The sequence below is a fragment of the Triturus cristatus genome, chromosome 1_2 (assembly GCF_964204655.1).
Source record: "Triturus cristatus chromosome 1_2, aTriCri1.1, whole genome shotgun sequence".
NCBI lineage: Eukaryota > Metazoa > Chordata > Amphibia > Caudata > Salamandridae > Triturus > Triturus cristatus.
This window is the reverse complement of record NC_140580.1, coordinates 240,886,330-240,909,090: the sequence shown is the minus strand read 5'-3', so window position 1 is coordinate 240,909,090 and position 22,761 is coordinate 240,886,330.

The window sequence follows — 22,761 nt, the reverse complement described above, 5'->3', positions numbered from 1 at the left end:
GGCGAACTCAACAAATGCGACATTAAGGGATCTTTCTCCTTTTCTTCTGACTCATCCTGCTTAGAATGTGGCAAAGCTGGGTAACATTTGTCAATCCCTAACTTACGCTGCCTGTGCAATTGCTCATTCATTTGCTCCTCTTCATTATCTTTAAATTGTACAGCTGCTTGCATTACTGACATACCTCTCTCTCTCTTATACTTTTTCGCTAGCTTAATTTCCTTCTGTTTGGCTTCCTTTCGCCATAAGCGGAAAGAGTCAAACATCGCCGGCCGGGCTTTCTTCTTAAACAATTTAATTTCCAGATTATCTAAAATATCGGTATCAAAACTACCATTTTGGGGCCATTTTAAAACACCGTCTTTCCTGGTGTAGTGGATCCACACTTCGTTATATGCAATGGGGCCTACGCCATGTTTCACATAGAGCTCATAAGTTGGAGTTCCAACCGGAGGAACCGGACATGATTCTTCCAGCTGGAAATCTTTTCCACAACCCAAACAGAATAATCTACCAAATAGTCCAGAACCAGGCATCTCCGATCACTAGTCTAGATCCAAACGTCAGAGGATTATCGATTACGATATTCTCGTGAATACACGAGTCCTCTGGCTTTGGGGTTTGCAAACACCAAATCACCGATTACCAAATCAAACCAAACGATCCCGAGGGATACCAAAACAAATGGGAGACGCTCCACTTATACTTAACTGAATATTGCTGATCGATGACGTCACCAGAAGACTCTCTCGATTGTTTCGCTCTCTCAAACTCGTCAAGGGTCCAAAACAGGTCGATTAATCAGGGCAGCAGTCCTTCGTAGCCGTCGGGACGCGGAGAACCTCGCAGAAAAGACTTTCGGACCACGTCGACATGCAGGGGTCGATGAAGTGGCGGCCTTCCTCCGGAATTTCCACACGAAGCTCCTCACGAACCTCTGGCTTGGACTGGTACCGCTGAAATCGGCCCCACGTTGGGCGCCAAACTGAAGTACTGGGTATTTTAGACCCAGCGGTGCAGGGGCACACACCCTATGACTTCGGAGTTTCACCCTGTTCCGGACCTACAGAAACACAGAGTCTTCTGGGTGAAGTCAAAGAATCGTTTATTGGCTGCAGACCAATGACAGATATCCTAGAAGTACAACAGCGTGTATGTTCTCAGGAGACTGCTGAAAATCATAGGGACGGACTTCTCCTTAAGTACAAAATATCATGCTCCAGGCATACATTCCTTGGTTTACGATATGGTCATATAAAGGCATACATTACAAACGAAAAAGCAGAGTCATGATGACCATCCCACATTCCAGTTCGGCCAGCCCACAATGATTTACACAGGAAGGTTCAGATCCCATGTTTGAAGTAAATAGACCCCCCAATAAATATGAGCATCTCCTGTTTTGAGAAACAAGTCATAAAGCAAGAACAAGCAGGTGTGGAAGAGATTAGCCGGGGGATTGTGTAGAATGAAAGGGTTTTATGACGGGTCAAGCCCTGATACGAATCACAGGTGGAAGGAGGAAGGGGAGCTCGTGAGACCGGTTTGACCCGGGGCAGCAGAGCCAGCTGCCCAGGTCACAGAGAAGTCAGAGGGAAAGCCCGTGTACTGTGAGGCCCGTATTAACTCCATCATAGCCTATGTGAGGGCAATGACAAGATGGCCACTGCTTCCAAAATGGAACCCGCGTGGTTGAGCAGAATACGTGTACACAGTGCATTCGTAGCTGGAACGGCACATAAAGCACTCGTACGTGCCGCATTTACCATTTGCGGTTCGCTAATACCAAAATAGACAGAGGTAGGGCCCTGTCCCCTACGCGGTTCCGAATACCAAAGTACGACAACTCTTACTCTGGCCTAATAGCTAAGGTCTTAACTCTTACTCTGGCCTAATAGCTAAGGTCTTAGACTCGTACTCTGGCCTAATGGTTAAGGTCTTGACTCTTACTCTGGCCTACTGGTTAAGGTCTTAACTCTTACTCTGTCCTAATAGCTAAGGTCTTAGACTCGTACTCTGGCCTAATGGTTAAGGTCTTAACTCTTACTCTGGCCTACTGGTTAAGGTCTTAACTCTTACTCTGGCCTAATAGCTAAGGTCTTAGACTCGTACTCTGGCTTAATGGTTAAGGTCTTAACTCGTACTCTGGCCTACTGGTTAAGGTCTTAACTCTTACTCTGGCCTAATAGCTAAGGTCTTAACTCTTACTCTGGCCTAATAGCTAATGTCTTAGACTCAAACTCTGGCCTAATTGTTAAGGTCTTAACTCTTACTCTGGCCTAATAGCTAATGTCTTAGACTCGTACTCTGGCCTAATGGTTAAGGTCTTAACTCTTACTCTAGCCTACTGGTTAAGGTCTTAGATCTTTCTCTGGCCTTCTGGTTAAGGTCTTAACCCTTACTCTGGCCTAATAGCTAAGGTCTTAACTCTTACTCTGGCCTAATAGCTAAGGTCTTAGACTCGTACTCTTGCCTAATGGTTAAGGTCTTAACTCTTACTCTGGCCTTATAGCTAAGGTCTTAACTCTTACTCTGGCCTAATAGCTAAGGTCTTAGACTCGTACTCTGGCCTAATGGTTAAGGTCTTAACTCTTACTCTTGCCTAATAGAAAAGGTCTTAGACTCGTACTCTGGCCTAATGGTTAACGTCTTAACTCTTACTCTGGCCTAATAGCTAAGGTCTTAGACTCGTACTCTGGCCTAATAGCTAAGGTCTTAGACTCATACTCTGGACTACTGGTTAAGGTCTTAACTCTTACTCTGGCCTAATAGCTAAGGTCTTAACTCTTACTCTGGCCTAATAGCTAAGGTCTTAGACTCGTACTCTGGCCTACTGGTTAAGGTCTTAACTCTTACTCTGGCCTAATAGCTAAGGTCTTAGACTTGTACTCTGGCCTAATAGTTAAGGTCTTAACTCTTACTCTGGCCTAATAGCTAAGGTCTTAGACTCGTACTCTGGCCTAATGGTTAAGGTCTTAAGTCTTATTCTGGCCTAATAGCTAAGGTCTTAACTCTTACTCTGGCCTAATAGCTAAGGTCTTAGACTCGTACTCTGGCCTAATGGTTAAGGTCTTAACTCTTACTCTGGCCTACTGGTTAAGGTCTTAACTCTTACTCTGGCCTAATAGCTAAGGTCTTAGACTCGTACTCTGGCCTAATGGTTAAGGTCTTAACTCTTACTCTGGCCTACTGGTTAAGGTCTTAGATCTTTCTCTGGCCTACTGGTTAAGGTCTTAACCCTTAGTCTGGCCTAATAGTTAAGGTCTTAACTCTTACTCTGGCCTAATAGCTAAGGTCTTAACTCTTACTCTGGCCTAATAGCTAAGGTCTTAGACTCGTACTCTGGCCTAATGGTTAAGGTCTTAACTCTTACTCTGGCCTTATAGCTAAGGTCTTAACACTTACTCTGGCCTAATAGCTAAGGTCTTAGACTCATACTCTGGCCTCATGGTTAAGGTCTTAACTCTTACTCTTGCCTAATAGAAACGGTCTTAGACTCGTACTCTTGCCTAATAGCTAAGGTCTTAGACTCGTACTCTGGCCTAATAGCTAAGGTCTTAGACTCGTACTCTGGCCTACTGGTTAAGGTCTTAACTCTTACTCTGGCCTAATAGCTAAGGTCTTAGACTCGTACTCGGGCCTAATAGCTAAGGTCTTAGACTCATACTCTGGCCTACTGGTTAAGGTCTTAACTCTTACTCTGGCCTAATAGCTAAGGTCTTAGACTCGTACTCTGGCCTAATAGCTAAGGTCTTAGACTCGTACTCTGGCCTACTGATTAAGGTCTTAACTCTTACTCTGGCCTAATAGGTAAGGTCTTAGACTCGTACTCTGGCCTACTGGTTAAGGTCTTAACTCTTACTCTGGCCTACTGGTCAAGGTCTTAACTCTTACTCTGGCCTAATACCTAAGGTCTTAGACTCGTACTCTGGCCTAATGGTTAAGGTCTTAACTCTTACTCTGGCCTAATAGCTAAGGTATTAGACTCATACTCTGGCCTAATGGTTAAGGTCTTAACTCTTACTCTGGCCTAATAGCTAAGGTCTTAACTCTTACTCTGGCCTAATAGCTTATGTCTTAGACTCGTACTCTGGCCTACTGGTTAAGGTCTTAACTCTTACTCTGGCCTAATAGCTAAGGTCTTAACTCTTACTCTGGCCTACTGGTTAAGGTCTTAACTCTTACTCTGGCCTAATAGCTAAGGTCTTAGACTCGTACTCTGGCCTAATTGTTAAGGTCTTAACTCTTACTCTGATCTAATAGCTAAGGACTTAGACTCGTATTCTGGCCTAATAGCTAATGTCTTAGACTCGTACTCTGGCCTAATGGTTAAGGTCTTAACTCTTACTCTGGCCTACTGGTTAAGGTCTTAACTCTTACTCTGGCCTAATAGCAAAGTTCTTAGACTGGTAATCTGGCCTAATAGCTAAGGTCTTAACTCTTACTCTGGCCTAATAGCTAAGGTCTTAGACTCATACTCTGGCCTAATGGTTAAGGTCTTAACTCTTACTCTGGCCTACTGGTTAAGGTCTTAGCTCTTTGTCTGGCCTACTGGTTAAGGTCTTAACCCTTACTCTGGCCTAATAGTTAAGGTCTTAGCTCTTACTCTGGCCTAATAGCTAAGGTCTTAGACTCGTACTCTGGCCTAATAGCTAAGGTCTTAGACTCGTACTCTGGCCTACTGGTTAAGGTCTTAACCCTTACTCTGGCCTAATAGCTAAGGTCTTAGCTCTTACTCTGGCCTAATAGCTAAGGTCTTAGACTCGTACTCTGGCCTAATAGCTAAGGTCTTAGACTCGTACTCTGGCCTACTGGTTAAGGTCTTAACTCTTACTCTGGCCTAATAGCTAAGGTCTTAGACTCGTACTCTGGCCTAATAGCTAAGGTCTTAGACTCGTACTCTGGCCTACTGATTAAGGTCTTAACTCTTACTCTGGCCTAATAGCTAAGGTCTTAGACTCGTACTCTGGCCTACTGGTTAAGGTCTTAGATCTTTCTCTGGCCTACTGGTTAAGGTCTTAACCCTTACTCTGGCCTAATAGCTAAGGTCTTAACTCTTACTCTGGCCTAATAGCTAAGGTCTTAACTCTTACTCTGGCCTAATAGCTAAGGTCTTAGACTCGTACTCTGGCCTAATGGTTAAGGTCTTAACTCTTACTCTGGCCTTATAGCTAAGGTCTTAACTCTTACTCTAGCCTAATAGCTAAGGTCTTAGACTTGTACTCTGGCCTAATGGTTAAGGTCTTAACTCTTACTCTTGCCTAATAGAAAAGGTCTTAGACTCTTACTCTGGCCTAATAGCTAAGGTCTTAGACTCGTACTCTGGCCTACTGGTTAAGGTCTTAACTCTTACTCTGGCCTAATAGCTAAGGTCTTAGACTCGTACTCTGGCCTAATAGCTAAGGTCTTAGACTCGTACTCTGGCCTACTGGTTAAGGTCTTAACTCTTACTCTGGCCTTATAGCTAAGGTCTTAACTCTTACTCTGGCCTAATAGCTAAGGTCTTAGACTCGTACTCTGGCCTAATGGTTAAGGTCTTAACTCTTACTCTTGCCTAATAGAAAAGGTCTTAGACTCGTACTCTGGCCTAATGGTTAACGTCTTAACTCTTACTCTGGCCTAATAGCTAAGGTCTTAGACTCGTACTCTGGCCTAATAGCTAAGGTCTTAGACTCGTACTCTGGACTACTGGTTAAGGTCTTAACTCTTACTCTGGCCTAATAGCTAAGGTCTTAACTCTTACTCTGGCCTAATAGCTAAGGTCTTAGACTCGTACTCTGGCCTACTGGTTAAGGTCTTAACTCTTACTCTGGCCTAATAGCTAAGGTCTTAGACTTGTACTCTGGCCTAATAGTTAAGGTCTTAACTCTTACTCTGGCCTAATAGCTAAGGTCTTAGACTCGTACTCTGGCCTAATGGTTAAGGTCTTAAGTCTTATTCTGGCCTAATAGCTAAGGTCTTAACTCTTACTCTGGCCTAATAGCTAAGGTCTTAGACTCGTACTCTGGCCTAATGGTTAAGGTCTTAACTCTTACTCTGGCCTACTGGTTAAGGTCTTAACTCTTACTCTGGCCTAATAGCTAAGGTCTTAGACTCGTACTCTGGCCTAATGGTTAAGGTCTTAACTCTTACTCTGGCCTACTGGTTAAGGTCTTAGATCTTTCTCTGGCCTACTGGTTAAGGTCTTAACCCTTAGTCTGGCCTAATAGTTAAGGTCTTAACTCTTACTCTGGCCTAATAGCTAAGGTCTTAACTCTTACTCTGGCCTAATAGCTAAGGTCTTAGACTCGTACTCTGGCCTAATGGTTAAGGTCTTAACTCTTACTCTGGCCTTATAGCTAAGGTCTTAACTCTTACTCTGGCCTAATAGCTAAGGTCTTAGACTCATACTCTGGCCTAATGGTTAAGGTCTTAACTCTTACTCTTGCCTAATAGAAACGGTCTTAGACTCGTACTCTTGCCTAATAGCTAAGGTCTTAGACTCGTACTCTGGCCTAATAGCTAAGGTCTTAGACTCGTACTCTGGCCTACTGGTTAAGGTCTTAACTCTTACTCTGGCCTAATAGCTAAGGTCTTAGACTCGTACTCGGGCCTAATAGCTAAGGTCTTAGACTCATACTCTGGCCTACTGGTTAAGGTCTTAACTCTTACTCTGGCCTAATAGCTAAGGTCTTAGACTCGTACTCTGGCCTAATAGCTAAGGTCTTAGACTCGTACTCTGGCCTACTGATTAAGGTCTTAACTCTTACTCTGGCCTAATAGGTAAGGTCTTAGACTCGTACTCTGGCCTACTGGTTAAGGTCTTAACTCTTACTCTGGCCTACTGGTCAAGGTCTTAACTCTTACTCTGGCCTAATACCTAAGGTCTTAGACTCGTACTCTGGCCTAATGGTTAAGGTCTTAACTCTTACTCTGGCCTAATAGCTAAGGTATTAGACTCATACTCTGGCCTAATGGTTAAGGTCTTAACTCTTACTCTGGCCTAATAGCTAAGGTCTTAACTCTTACTCTGGCCTAATAGCTTATGTCTTAGACTCGTACTCTGGCCTACTGGTTAAGGTCTTAACTCTTACTCTGGCCTAATAGCTAAGGTCTTAACTCTTACTCTGGCCTACTGGTTAAGGTCTTAACTCTTACTCTGGCCTAATAGCTAAGGTCTTAGACTCGTACTCTGGCCTAATTGTTAAGGTCTTAACTCTTACTCTGATCTAATAGCTAAGGTCTTAGACTCGTATTCTGGCCTAATAGCTAATGTCTTAGACTCGTACTCTGGCCTAATGGTTAAGGTCTTAACTCTTACTCTGGCCTACTGGTTAAGGTCTTAACTCTTACTCTGGCCTAATAGCAAAGTTCTTAGACTGGTAATCTGGCCTAATAGCTAAGGTCTTAACTCTTACTCTGGCCTAATAGCTAAGGTCTTAGACTCGTACTCTGGCCTAATGGTTAAGGTCTTAACTCTTACTCTGGCCTACTGGTTAAGGTCTTAGCTCTTTGTCTGGCCTACTGGTTAAGGTCTTAACCCTTACTCTGGCCTAATAGTTAAGGTCTTAGCTCTTACTCTGGCCTAATAGCTAAGGTCTTAGACTCGTACTCTGGCCTAATAGCTAAGGTCTTAGACTCGTACTCTGGCCTACTGGTTAAGGTCTTAACCCTTACTCTGGCCTAATAGCTAAGGTCTTAGCTCTTACTCTGGCCTAATAGCTAAGGTCTTAGACTCGTACTCTGGCCTAATAGCTAAGGTCTTAGACTCGTACTCTGGCCTACTGGTTAAGGTCTTAACTCTTACTCTGGCCTAATAGCTAAGGTCTTAGACTCGTACTCTGGCCTAATAGCTAAGGTCTTAGACTCGTACTCTGGCCTACTGATTAAGGTCTTAACTCTTACTCTGGCCTAATAGCTAAGGTCTTAGACTCGTACTCTGGCCTACTGGTTAAGGTCTTAGATCTTTCTCTGGCCTACTGGTTAAGGTCTTAACCCTTACTCTGGCCTAATAGCTAAGGTCTTAACTCTTACTCTGGCCTAATAGCTAAGGTCTTAACTCTTACTCTGGCCTAATAGCTAAGGTCTTAGACTCGTACTCTGGCCTAATGGTTAAGGTCTTAACTCTTACTCTGGCCTTATAGCTAAGGTCTTAACTCTTACTCTAGCCTAATAGCTAAGGTCTTAGACTTGTACTCTGGCCTAATGGTTAAGGTCTTAACTCTTACTCTTGCCTAATAGAAAAGGTCTTAGACTCTTACTCTGGCCTAATAGCTAAGGTCTTAGACTCGTACTCTGGCCTACTGGTTAAGGTCTTAACTCTTACTCTGGCCTAATAGCTAAGGTCTTAGACTCGTACTCTGGCCTAATAGCTAAGGTCTTAGACTCGTACTCTGGCCTACTGGTTAAGGTCTTAACTCTTACTCTGGCCTAATAGCTAAGGTCTTAGACTCGTACTCTGGCCTAATAGCTAAGGTCTTAGACTCGTACTCTGGCCTAATTGTTAAGGTCTTAAGTCTTATTCTGGCCTAATAGCTAAGGTCTTAACTCTTACTCTGGCCTAATAGGTAAGGTCTTAGACTCGTACTCTGGCCTACTGGTTAAGGTCTTAACTCTTACTCTGGCCTACTGGTCAAGGTCTTAACTCTTACTCTGGCCTAATACCTAAGGTCTTGGACTCGTACTCTGGCCTAATGGTTAAGGTCTTAACTCTTACTCTGGCCTAATAGCTAAGGTAGTAGACTCATACTCTGGCTTAATGGTTAATGTCTTAACTCTTACTCTGGCCTAATAGCTAAGGTCTTAACTCTTACTCTGGCCTAATAGCTTATGTCTTAGACTCGTACTCTGGCCTACTGGTTAAGGTCTTAACTCTTACTCTGGCCTAATAGCTAAGGTCTTAACTCTTACTCTGGCCTACTGGTTAAGGTCTTAACTCTTACTCTGGCCTAATAGCTAACGTCTTAACTCTTACTCTGGCCTACTGGTTAAGGTCTTAGACTCGTACTCTGGCCTAATGGTTAAGGTCTTAACTCTTACTCTTGCCTAATAGAAAAGGTCTTAGAATCATACTCTTGCCTAATAGCTAAGGTCTTAGACTCGTACTCTGGCCTAATAGCTAAGGTCTTAGACTCGTACTCTGGCCTACTGGTTAAGGTCTTAACTCTTACTCTGGCCTAATAGCTAAGGTCTTAGACTCGTACTCTGGCCTAATAGCTAAGGTCTTAGACTCGTACTCTGGCATACTGGTTAAGGTCTTAACTCTTACTCTGGCCTAATAGCTAAGGTCTTAGACTCGTACTCTGGCCTAATAGCTAAGGTCTTAGACTCGTACTCTGGCCTACTGGTTAAGGTCTTAACTCTTACTCTGGCCTAATAGCTAAGGTCTTAGACTCGTACTCTGGCCTAATGGGTAATGTCTTAACTCTTACTCTGGCCTATTAGCTAAAGTCTTAGACTCGTACTCTGGCCTAATGGTTAAGGTCTTAAGTCTTATTCTGGCCTAATAGCTAAGGTCTTAACTCTTACTCTGGCCTAATAGGTAAGGTCTTAGACTCGTACTCTGGCCTACTGGTTAAGGTCTTAACTCTTACTCTGGCCAACTGGTCAAGGTCTTAACTCTTACTCTGGCCTAATACCTAAGGTCTTAGACTCGTACTCTGGCCTAATGGCTAAGGTCTTAACTCTTACTCTGGCCTAATAGCTAAGGTATTAGACTCATACTCTGGCCTAATGGTTAAGGTCTTAACTCTTACTCTGGCCTAATAGCTAAGGTCTTAACTCTTACTCTGGCCTAATAGCTTAGGACTTAGACTCGTACTCTGGCCTACTGGTTAAGGTCTTAACTCTTACTCTGGCCTAATAGCTAAGGTCTTAGACTCGTACTCTGACCTAATGGTTAAGGTCTTAACTCTTACTCTGACCTAATATCTAAGGTCTTAGACTCGTATTCTGGCCTAATAGCTAATGTCTTAACTCTTACTCTGGCCTACTGGTTAAGGTCTTAACTCTTACTCTGGCCTACTGGTTAAGGTCTTAACTCTTACTCTGACCTAATAGCTAAGGTCTTAGACTCGTACTCTGGCCTAATGGTTAAGGTCTTAACTCTTACTCTGGCCTACTGGTTAAGGTCTTAACTCTTACTCTGGCCTAATAGCTAAGGTCTTAACTCTTACTCTGGCCTAATAGCTAAGGTCTTAGACTCGTACTCTGGCCTAATGGTTAAGGTCTTAACTCTTACTCTGGCCTTATAGCTAAGGTCTTAACTCTTACTCTGGCCTAATAGCTAAGGTCTTAGACTCATACTCTGGCCTAATGGTTAAGGTCTTAACTCTTACTCTTGCCTAATAGAAAAGGTCTTAGACTCGTACTCTTGCCTAATAGCTAAGGTCTTAGACTCGTACTCTGGCCTAATAGCTAAGGTCTTAGACTCGTACTCTGGCCTACTGGTTAAGGTCTTAACTCTTACTCTGGCCTAATAGCTAAGGTCTTAGACTCGTACTCGGGCCTAATAGCTAAGGTCTTAGACTCGTACTCTGGCCTACTGGTTAAGGTCTTAACTCTTACTCTGGCCTAATAGCTAAGGTCTTAGACTCGTACTCTGGCCTAATAGCTAAGGTCTTAGACTCGTACTCTGGCCTACTGATTAAGGTCTTAACTCTTACTCTGGCCTAATAGGTAAGGTCTTAGACTCGTACTCTGGCCTACTGGTTAAGGTCTTAACTCTTACTCTGGCCTACTGGTCAAGGTCTTAACTCTTACTCTGGCCTAATACCTAAGGTCTTAGACTCGTACTCTGGCCTAATGGTTAAGGTCTTAACTCTTACTCTGGCCTAATAGCTAAGGTATTAGACTCATACTCTGGCCTAATGGTTAAGGTCTTAACTCTTACTCTGGCCTAATAGCTAAGGTCTTAACTCTTACTCTGGCCTAATAGCTTATGTCTTAGACTCGTACTCTGGCCTACTGGCTAAGGTCTTAACTCTTACTCTGGCCTAATAGCTAAGGTCTTAACTCTTACTCTGGCCTACTGGTTAAGGTCTTAACTCTTACTCTGGCCTAATAGCTAAGGTCTTAGACTCGTACTCTGGCCTAATTGTTAATGTCTTAACTCTTACTCTGACCTAATAGCTAAGGTCTTAGACTCGTATTCTGGCCTAATAGCTAATGTCTTAGACTTGTACTCTGGCCTAATGGTTAAGGTCTTAACTCTTACTCTGGCCTACTGGTTAAGGTCTTAACTCTTACTCTGGCCTAATAGCAAAGTTCTTAGACTGGTAATCTGGCCTAATAGCTAAGGTCTTAACTCTTACTCTGGCCTAATAGCTAAGGTCTTAGACTCGTACTCTGGCCTAATGGTTAAGGTCTTAACTCTTACTCTGGCCTACTGGTTAAGGTCTTAGCTCTTTGTCTGGCCTACTGGTTAAGGTCTTAACCCTTACTCTGGCCTAATAGTTAAGGTCTTAGCTCTTACTTTGGCCTAATAGCTAAGGTCTTAGACTCGTACTCTGGCCTAATAGCTAAGGTCTTAGACTCGTACTCTGGCCTACTGGTTAAGGTCTTAACCCTTACTCTGGCCTAATAGCTAAGGTCTTAGCTCTTACTCTGGCCTAATAGCTAAGGTCTTAGACTCGTACTCTGGCCTAATAGCTAAGGTCTTAGACTCGTACTCTGGCCTACTGGTTAAGGTCTTAACTCTTACTCTGGCCTAATAGCTAAGGTCTTAGACTCGTACTCTGGCCTAATAGCTAAGGTCTTAGACTCGTACTCTGGCCTACTGGTTAAGGTCTTAGATCTTTCTCTGGCCTACTGGTTAAGGTCTTAACCCTTACTCTGGCCTAATAGCTAAGGTCTTAACTCTTACTCTGGCCTAATAGCTAAGGCCTTAGACTCGTTCTCTGGCCTAATAGCTAAGGTCTTAGACTCGTACTCTGGCCTAATTGTTAAGGTCTTAAGTCTTATTCTGGCCTAATAGCTAAGGTCTTAACTCTTACTCTGGCCTAATAGGTAAGGTCTTAGACTCGTACTCTGGCCTACTGGTTAAGGTCTTAACTCTTACTCTGGCCTACTGGTCAAGGTCTTAACTCTTACTCTGGCCTAATACCTAAGGTCTTGGACTCGTACTCTGGCCTAATGGTTAAGGTCTTAACTCTTACTCTGGCCTAATAGCTAAGGTAGTAGACTCATACCCTGGCTTAATGGTTAATGTCTTAACTCTTACTCTGGCCTAATAGCTAAGGTCTTAACTCTTACTCTGGCCTAATAGCTTATGTCTTAGACTTGTACTCTGGCCTACTGGTTAAGGTCTTAACTCTTACTCATAGCTAAGGTCTTAACTCTTACTCTGGCCTACTGGTTAAGGTCTTAACTCTTACTCTGGCCTAATAGCTAACGTCTTAACTCTTACTCTGGCCTACTGGTTAAGTCTTAACTCTTACTCTGGCCTTATAGCTAAGGTCTTAACACTTACTCTGGCCTAATAGCTAAGGTCTTAGACTCGTACTCTGGCCTAATGGTTAAGGTCTGAACTCTTACTCTTGCCTAATAGAAAAGGTCTTAGACTCGTACTCTGGCCTAATAGCTAAGGTCTTAGACTCGTACTCTGGCCTACTGGTTAAGGTCTTAACTCTTACTCTGGCCTAATAGCTAAGGTCTTAGACTCGTACTCAGGCCTAATAGCTAAGGTCTTAGACTCGTACTCTGGCCTACTGGTTAAGGTCTTAGATCTTTCTCTGGCCTACTGGTTAAGGTCTTAACTCTTACTCTGGCCTAATAGCTAAGGTCTTAGACTCGTATTCTGGCCTAATAGCTAATGTCTTAGACTCGTACTCTGGCCTAATGGTTAAGGTCTTAACTCTTACTCTTGCCTAATAGAAAAGGTCTTAGAATCATACTCTTGCCTAATAGCTAAGGTCTTAGACTCGTACTCTGGCCTAATAGCTAAGGTCTTAGACTCGTACTCTGGCCTACTGGTTAAGGTCTTAACTCTTACTCTGGCCTAATAGCTAAGGTCTTAGACTCGTACTCTGGCCTAATAGCTAAGGTCTTAGACTCGTACTCTGGCCTACTGGTTAAGGTCTTAACTCTTACTCTGGCCTAATAGCTAAGGTCTTAGACTCGTACTCTGGCCTAATGGGTAAGGTCTTAACTCTTACTCTGGCCTATTAGCTAAAGTCTTAGACTCGTACTCTGGCCTAATGGTTAAGGTCTTAAGTCTTATTCTGGCCTAATAGCTAAGGTCTTAACTCTTACTCTGGCCTAATAGGTAAGGTCTTAGACTCGTACTCTGGCCTACTGGTTAAGGTCTTAACTCTTACTCTAGCCAACTGGTCAAGGTCTTAACTCTTACTCTGGCCTAATACCTAAGGTCTTAGACTCGTACTCTGGCCTAATAGCTTAGGACTTAGACTCGTACTCTGGCCTACTGGTTAAGGTCTTAACTCTTACTCTGGCCTAATAGCTAAGGTCTTAACTCTTACTCTGGCCTACTGGTTAAGGTCTTAACTCTTACTCTGGCCTAATAGTTAAGGTCTTAACTCTTACTCTGGCCTAATAGCTAAGGTCTTAGACTCGTACTCTGGCCTAATGGTTAAGGTCTTAAGTCTTATTCTGGCCTAATAGCTAAGGTCTTAACTCTTACTCTGGCCTAATAGCTAAGGTCTTAGACTCGTACTCTGGCCTAATGGTTAAGGTCTTAGCTCTTTGTCTGGCCTACTGGTTAAGGTCTTAACCCTTACTCTGGCCTAATAGTTAAGGTCTTAGCTCTTACTTTGGCCTAATAGCTAAGGTCTTAGACTCGTACTCTGGCCTAATAGCTAAGGTCTTAGACTCGTACTCTGGCCTACTGGTTAAGGTCTTAACCCTTACTCTGGCCTAATAGCTAAGGTCTTAGCTCTTACTCTGGCCTAATAGCTAAGGTCTTAGACTCGTACTCTGGCCTAATAGCTAAGGTCTTAGACTCGTACTCTGGCCTACTGGTTAAGGTCTTAACTCTTACTCTGGCCTAATAGCTAAGGTCTTAGACTCGTACTCTGGCCTAATAGCTAAGGTCTTAGACTCGTACTCTGGCCTACTGGTTAAGGTCTTAGATCTTTCTCTGGCCTACTGGTTAAGGTCTTAACCCTTACTCTGGCCTAATAGCTAAGGTCTTAACTCTTACTCTGGCCTAATAGCTAAGGTCTTAGACTCGTACTCTGGCCTAATAGCTAAGGTCTTAGACTCGTACTCTGGCCTAATTGTTAAGGTCTTAAGTCTTATTCTGGCCTAATAGCTAAGGTCTTAACTCTTACTCTGGCCTAATAGGTAAGGTCTTAGACTCGTACTCTGGCCTACTGGTTAAGGTCTTAACTCTTACTCTGGCCTACTGGTTAAGGTCTTAACTCTTACTCTGGCCTTATTGCTAAGGTCTTAACACTTACTCTGGCCTACTGGTTAAGGTCTTAACTCTTACTCTGGCCTACTGGTTAAGGTCTTAACTCTTACTCTGGCCTAATAGCTAAGGTCTTAGACTCGTACTCTGGCCTAATGGTTAAGGTCTTAACTCTTACTCTGGCCTTATAGCTAAGGTCTTAACACTTACTCTGGCCTAATAGCTAAGGTCTTAGACTCGTACTCTGGCCTAATGGTTAAGGTCTGAACTCTTACTCTTGCCTAATAGAAAAGGTCTTAGACTCGTACTCTGGCCTAATAGCTAAGGTCTTAGACTCGTACTCTGGCCTACTGGTTAAGGTCTTAACTCTTACTCTGGCCTAATAGCTAAGGTCTTAGACTCGTACTCAGGCCTAATAGCTAAGGTCTTAGACTCGTACTCTGGCCTACTGGTTAAGGTCTTAGATCTTTCTCTGGCCTACTGGTTAAGGTCTTAACTCTTACTCTGGCCTAATAGCTAAGGTCTTAGACTCGTATTCTGGCCTAATAGCTAATGTCTTAGACTCGTACTCTGGCCTAATGGTTAAGGTCTTAACTCTTACTCTTGCCTAATAGAAAAGGTCTTAGAATCATACTCTTGCCTAATAGCTAAGGTCTTAGACTTGTACTCTGGCCTAATAGCTAAGGTCTTAGACTCGTACTCTGGCCTACTGGTTAAGGTCTTAACTCTTACTCTGGCCTAAGAGCTAAGGTCTTAGACTCGTACTCTGGCCTAATAGCTAAGGTCTTAGACTCGTACTCTGGCCTACTGGTTAAGGTCTTAACTCTTACTCTGGCCTAATAGCTAAGGTCTTAGACTCGTACTCTGGCCTAATGGGTAAGGTCTTAACTCTTACTCTGGCCTATTAGCTAAAGTCTTAGACTCGTACTCTGGCCTAATGGTTAAGGTCTTAAGTCTTATTCTGGCCTAATAGCTAAGGTCTTAACTCTTACTCTGGCCTAATAGGTAAGGTCTTAGACTCGTACTCTGGCCTACTGGTTAAGGTCTTAACTCTTACTCTGGCCAACTGGTCAAGGTCTTAACTCTTACTCTGGCCTAATACCTAAGGTCTTAGACTCGTACTCTGGCCTAATAGCTTAGGACTTAGACTCGTACTCTGGCCTACTGGTTAAGGTCTTAACTCTTACTCTGGCCTAATAGCTAAGGTCTTAACTCTTACTCTGGCCTACTGGTTAAGGTCTTAACTCTTACTCTGGCCTAATAGTTAAGGTCTTAACTCTTACTCTGGCCTAATAGCTAAGGTCTTAGACTCGTACTCTGGCCTAATGGTTAAGGTCTTAAGTCTTATTCTGGCCTAATAGCTAAGGTCTTAACTCTTACTCTGGCCTAATAGCTAAGGTCTTAGACTCGTACTCTGGCCTAATGGTTAAGGTCTTAACTCTTACTCTGGCCTACTGGTTAAGGTCTTAACTCTTACTCTGGCCTAATAGCTAAGGTCTTAGACTCGTACTCTGGCCTAATGGTTAACGTCTTAACTCTTACTCTGGCCTACTGGTTAAGGTCTTAGATCTTTCTCTGGCCTACTGGTTAAGGTCTTAACCCTTAGTCTGGCCTAATAGTTAAGGTCTTAACTCTTACTCTGGCCTAATAGCTAAGGTCTTAACTCTTACTCTGGCCTAATAGCTAAGGTCTTAGACTCGTACTCTGGCCTAATGGTTAAGGTCTTAACTCTTACTCTGGCCTTATAGCTAAGGTCTTAACTCTTACTCTGGCCTAATAGCTAAGGTCTTAGACTCATACTCTGGCCTAATGGTTAAGGTCTTAACTCTTACTCTTGCCTAATAGAAAAGGTCTTAGACTCGTACTCTTGCCTGATAGCTAAGGTCTTAGACTCGTACTCTGGCCTAATAGCTAAGGTCTTAGACTCGTACTCTGGCCTATTGGTTAAGGTCTTAACTCTTACTCTGGCCTAATAGCTAAGGTCTTAGACTCGTACTCGGGCCTAATAGCTAAGGTCTTAGACTCGTACTCTGGCCTACTGGTTAAGGTCTTAACTCTTACTCTGGCCTAATAGCTAAGGTCTTAGACTCGTACTCTGGCCTAATAGCTAAGGTCTTAGACTCGTACTCTGGCCTACTGATTAAGGTCTTAACTCTTACTCTGGCCTAATAGGTAAGGTCTTAGACTCGTACTCTGGCCTACTGGTTAAGGTCTTAACTCTTACTCTGGCCTACTGGTCAAGGTCTTAACTCTTACTCTGGCCTAATACCTAAGGTCTTAGACTCGTACTCTGGCCTAATGGTTAAGGTCTTAACTCTTACTCTGGCCTAATAGCTAAGGTATTAGACTCATACTCTGGCCTAATGGTTAAGGTCTTAACTCTTACTCTGGCCTAATAGCTAAGGTCTTAACTCTTACTCTGGCCTAATAGCTTATGTCTTAGACTCGTACTCTGGCCTACTGGCTAAGGTCTTAACTCTTACTCTGGCCTAATAGCTAAGGTCTTAACTCTTACTCTGGCCTACTGGTTAAGGTCTTAACTCTTACTCTGGCCTAATAGCTAAGGTCTTAGACTCGTACTCTGGCCTAATTGTTAAGGTCTTAACTCTTACTCTGACCTAATAGCTAAGGTCTTAGACTCGTATTCTGGCCTAATAGCTAATGTCTTAGACTCGTACTCTGGCCTAATGGTTAAGGTCTTAACTCTTACTCTGGCCTACTGGTTAAGGTCTTAACTCTTACTCTGGCCTAATAGCAAAGTTCTTAGACTGGTAATCTGGCCTAATAGCTAAGGTCTTAACTCTTACTCTGGCCTAATAGCTAAGGTCTTAGACTCGTACTCTGGCCTAATGGTTAAGGTCTTAACTCTTACTCTGGCCTACTGGTTAAGGTCTTAGCTCTTTGTCTGGCCTACTGGTTAAGGTCTTAACCCTTACTCTGGCCTAATAGTTAAGGTCTTAGCTCTTACTTTGGCCTAATAGCTAAGGTCTTAGACTCGTACTCTGGCCTAATAGCTAAGGTCTTAGACTCGTACTCTGGCCTACTGGTTAAGGTCTTAACCCTTACTCTGGCCTAATAGCTAAGGTCTTAGCTCTTACTCTGGCCTAATAGCTAAGGTCTTAGACTCGTACTCTGGCCTAATAGCTAAGGTCTTAGACTCGTACTCTGGCCTACTGGTTAAGGTCTTAACTCTTACTCTGGCCTAATAGCTAAGGTCTTAGACTCGTACTCTGGCCTAATAGCTAAGGTCTTAGACTCGTACTCTGGCCTACTGGTTAAGGTCTTAGATCTTTCTCTGGCCTACTGGTTAAGGTCTTAACCCTTACTCTGGCCTAATAGCTAAGGTCTTAACTCTTACTCTGGCCTAATAGCTAAGGTCTTAGACTCGTACTCTGGCCTAATAGCTAAGGTCTTAGACTCGTACTCTGGCCTAATTGTTAAGGTCTTAAGTCTTATTCTGGCCTAATAGCTAAGGTCTTAACTCTTACTCTGGCCTAATAGGTAAGGTCTTAGACTCGTACTCTGGCCTACTGGTTAAGGTCTTAACTCTTACTCTGGCCTACTGGTCAAGGTCTTAACTCTTACTCTGGCCTAATACCTAAGGTCTTGGACTCGTACTCTGGCCTAATGGTTAAGGTCTTAACTCTTACTCTGGCCTAATAGCTAAGGTAGTAGACTCATACTCTGGCTTAATGGTTAATGTCTTAACTCTTACTCTGGCCTAATAGCTAAGGTCTTAACTCTTACTCTGGCCTAATAGCTTATGTCTTAGACTCGTACTGTGGCCTACTGGTTAAGGTCTTAACTCTTACTCATAGCTAAGGTCTTAACTCTTACTCTGGCCTACTGGTTAAGGTCTTAACTCTTACTCTGGCCTAATAGCTAACGTCTTAACTCTTACTCTGGCCTACTGGTTAAGTCTTAACTCTTACTCTGGCCTTATAGCTAAGGTCTTAACACTTACTCTGGCCTAATAGCTAAGGTCTTAGACTCGTACTCTGGCCTAATGGTTAAGGTCTGAACTCTTACTCTTGCCTAATAGAAAAGGTCTTAGACTCGTACTCTGGCCTAATAGCTAAGGTCTTAGACTCGTACTCTGGCCTACTGGTTAAGGTCTTAACTCTTACTCTGGCCTAATAGCTAAGGTCTTAGACTCGTACTCAGGCCTAATAGCTAAGGTCTTAGACTCGTACTCTGGCCTACTGGTTAAGGTCTTAGATCTTTCTCTGGCCTACTGGTTAAGGTCTTAACTCTTACTCTGGCCTAATAGCTAAGGTCTTAGACTCGTATTCTGGCCTAATAGCTAATGTCTTAGACTCGTACTCTGGCCTAATGGTTAAGGTCTTAACTCTTACTCTTGCCTAATAGAAAAGGTCTTAGAATCATACTCTTGCCTAATAGCTAAGGTCTTAGACTCGTACTCTGGCCTAATAGCTAAGGTCTTAGACTCGTACTCTGGCCTACTGGTTAAGGTCTTAACTCTTACTCTGGCCTAATAGCTAAGGTCTTAGACTCGTACTCTGGCCTAATAGCTAAGGTCTTAGACTCGTACTCTGGCCTACTGGTTAAGGTCTTAACTCTTACTCTGGCCTAATAGCTAAGGTCTTAGACTCGTACTCTGGCCTAATGGGTAAGGTCTTAACTCTTACTCTGGCCTATTAGCTAAAGTCTTAGACTCGTACTCTGGCCTAATGGTTAAGGTCTTAAGTCTTATTCTGGCCTAATAGCTAAGGTCTTAACTCTTACTCTGGCCTAATAGGTAAGGTCTTAGACTCGTACTCTGGCCTACTGGTTAAGGTCTTAACTCTTACTCTGGCCAACTGGTCAAGGTCTTAACTCTTACTCTGGCCTAATAGCTAAGGTCTTAGACTCGTACTCTGGCCTAATGGTTAAGGTCTTAAGTCTTATTCTGGCCTAATAGCTAAGGTCTTAACTCTTACTCTGGCCTAATAGCTAAGGTCTTAGACTCGTACTCTGGCCTAATGGTTAAGGTCTTAGCTCTTTGTCTGGCCTACTGGTTAAGGTCTTAACCCTTACTCTGGCCTAATAGTTAAGGTCTTAGCTCTTACTTTGGCCTAATAGCTAAGGACTTAGACTCGTACTCTGGCCTAATAGCTAAGGTCTTAGACTCGTACTCTGGCCTACTGGTTAAGGTCTTAACCCTTACTCTGGCCTAATAGCTAAGGTCTTAGCTCTTACTCTGGCCTAATAGCTAAGGTCTTAGACTCGTACTCTGGCCTAATAGCTAAGGTCTTAGACTCGTACTCTGGCCTACTGGTTAAGGTCTTAACTCTTACTCTGGCCTAATAGCTAAGGTCTTAGACTCGTACTCTGGCCTAATAGCTAAGGTCTTAGACTCGTACTCTGGCCTACTGGTTAAGGTCTTAGCTCTTTGTCTGGCCTACTGGTTAAGGTCTTAACCCTTACTCTGGCCTAATAGTTAAGGTCTTAGCTCTTACTTTGGCCTAATAGCTAAGGTCTTAGACTCGTACTCTGGCCTAATAGCTAAGGTCTTAGACTCGTACTCTGGCCTACTGGTTAAGGTCTTAACCCTTACTCTGGCCTAATAGCTAAGGTCTTAGCTCTTACTCTGGCCTAATAGCTAAGGTCTTAGACTCGTACTCTGGCCTAATAGCTAAGGTCTTAGACTCGTACTCTGGCCTACTGGTTAAGGTCTTAACTCTTACTCTGGCCTAATAGCTAAGGTCTTAGACTCGTACTCTGGCCTAATAGCTAAGGTCTTAGACTCGTACTCTGGCCTACTGGTTAAGGTCTTAGATCTTTCTCTGGCCTACTGGTTAAGGTCTTAACCCTTACTCTGGCCTAATAGCTAAGGTCTTAACTCTTACTCTGGCCTAATAGCTAAGGTCTTAGACTCGTACTCTGGCCTAATAGCTAAGGTCTTAGACTCGTACTCTGGCCTAATTGTTAAGGTCTTAAGTCTTATTCTGGCCTAATAGCTAAGGTCTTAACTCTTACTCTGGCCTAATAGGTAAGGTCTTAGACTCGTACTCTGGCCTACTGGTTAAGGTCTTAACTCTTACTCTGGCCTACTGGTCAAGGTCTTAACTCTTACTCTGGCCTAATACCTAAGGTCTTGGACTCATACTCTGGCCTAATGGTTAAGGTCTTAACTCTTACTCTGGCCTAATAGCTAAGGTAGTAGACTCATACTCTGGCTTAATGGTTAATGTCTTAACTCTTACTCTGGCCTAATAGCTAAGGTCTTAACTCTTACTCTGGCCTAATAGCTTATGTCTTAGACTCGTACTGTGGCCTACTGGTTAAGGTCTTAACTCTTACTCATAGCTAAGGTCTTAACTCTTACTCTGGCCTACTGGTTAAGGTCTTAACTCTTACTCTGGCCTAATAGCTAACGTCTTAACTCTTACTCTGGCCTACTGGTTAAGTCTTAACTCTTACTCTGGCCTTATAGCTAAGGTCTTAACACTTACTCTGGCCTAATAGCTAAGGTCTTAGACTCGTACTCTGGCCTAATGGTTAAGGTCTGAACTCTTACTCTTGCCTAATAGAAAAGGTCTTAGACTCGTACTCTGGCCTAATAGCTAAGGTCTTAGACTCGTACTCTGGCCTACTGGTTAAGGTCTTAACTCTTACTCTGGCCTAATAGCTAAGGTCTTAGACTCGTACTCAGGCCTAATAGCTAAGGTCTTAGACTCGTACTCTGGCCTACTGGTTAAGGTCTTAGATCTTTCTCTGGCCTACTGGTTAAGGTCTTAACTCTTACTCTGGCCTAATAGCTAAGGTCTTAGACTCGTATTCTGGCCTAATAGCTAATGTCTTAGACTCGTACTCTGGCCTAATGGTTAAGGTCTTAACTCTTACTCTTGCCTAATAGAAAAGGTCTTAGAATCATACTCTTGCCTAATAGCTAAGGTCTTAGACTCGTACTCTGGCCTAATAGCTAAGGTCTTAGACTCGTACTCTGGCCTACTGGTTAAGGTCTTAACTCTTACTCTGGCCTAATAGCTAAGGTCTTAGACTCGTACTCTGGCCTAATAGCTAAGGTCTTAGACTCGTACTCTGGCCTACTGGTTAAGGTCTTAACTCTTACTCTGGCCTAATAGCTAAGGTCTTAGACTCGTACTCTGGCCTAATGGGTAAGGTCTTAACTCTTACTCTGGCCTATTAGCTAAAGTCTTAGACTCATACTCTGGCCTAATGGTTAAGGTCTTAAGTCTTATTCTGGCCTAATAGCTAAGGTCTTAACTCTTACTCTGGCCTAATAGGTAAGGTCTTAGACTCGTACTCTGGCCTACTGGTTAAGGTCTTAACTCTTACTCTGGCCAACTGGTCAAGGTCTTAACTCTTACTCTGGCCTAATAGCTAAGGTCTTAGACTCGTACTCTGGCCTAATGGTTAAGGTCTTAAGTCTTATTCTGGCCTAATAGCTAAGGTCTTAACTCTTACTCTGGCCTAATAGCTAAGGTCTTAGACTCGTACTCTGGCCTAATGGTTAAGGTCTTAGCTCTTTGTCTGGCCTACTGGTTAAGGTCTTAACCCTTACTCTGGCCTAATAGTTAAGGTCTTAGCTCTTACTTTGGCCTAATAGCTAAGGTCTTAGACTCGTACTCTGGCCTAATAGCTAAGGTCTTAGACTCGTACTCTGGCCTACTGGTTAAGGTCTTAACCCTTACTCTGGCCTAATAGCTAAGGTCTTAGCTCTTACTCTGGCCTAATAGCTAAGGTCTTAGACTCGTACTCTGGCCTAATAGCTAAGGTCTTAGACTTGTACTCTGGCCTACTGGTTAAGGTCTTAACTCTTACTCTGGCCTAATAGCTAAGGTCTTAGACTCGTACTCTGGCCTAATAGCTAAGGTCTTAGACTCGTACTCTGGCCTACTGGTTAAGGTCTTAGATCTTTCTCTGGCCTACTGGTTAAGGTCTTAACCCTTACTCTGGCCTAATAGCTAAGGTCTTAACTCTTACTCTGGCCTAATAGCTAAGGTCTTAGACTCGTACTCTGGCCTAATAGCTAAGGTCTTAGACTCGTACTCTGGCCTAATTGTTAAGGTCTTAAGTCTTATTCTGGCCTAATAGCTAAGGTCTTAACTCTTACTCTGGCCTAATAGGTAAGGTCTTAGACTCGTACTCTGGCCTACTGGTTAAGGTCTTAACTCTTACTCTGGCCTACTGGTCAAGGTCTTAACTCTTACTCCGGCCTAATACCTAAGGTCTTGGACTCGTACTCTGGCCTAATGGTTAAGGTCTTAACTTTTACTCTGGCCTAATAGCTAAGGTAGTAGACTCATACTCTGGCTTAATGGTTAATGTCTTAACTCTTACTCTGGCCTAATAGCTAAGGTCTTAACTCTTACTCTGGCCTAATAGCTTATGTCTTAGACTCGTACTCTGGCCTACTGGTTAAGGTCTTAACTCTTACTCATAGCTAA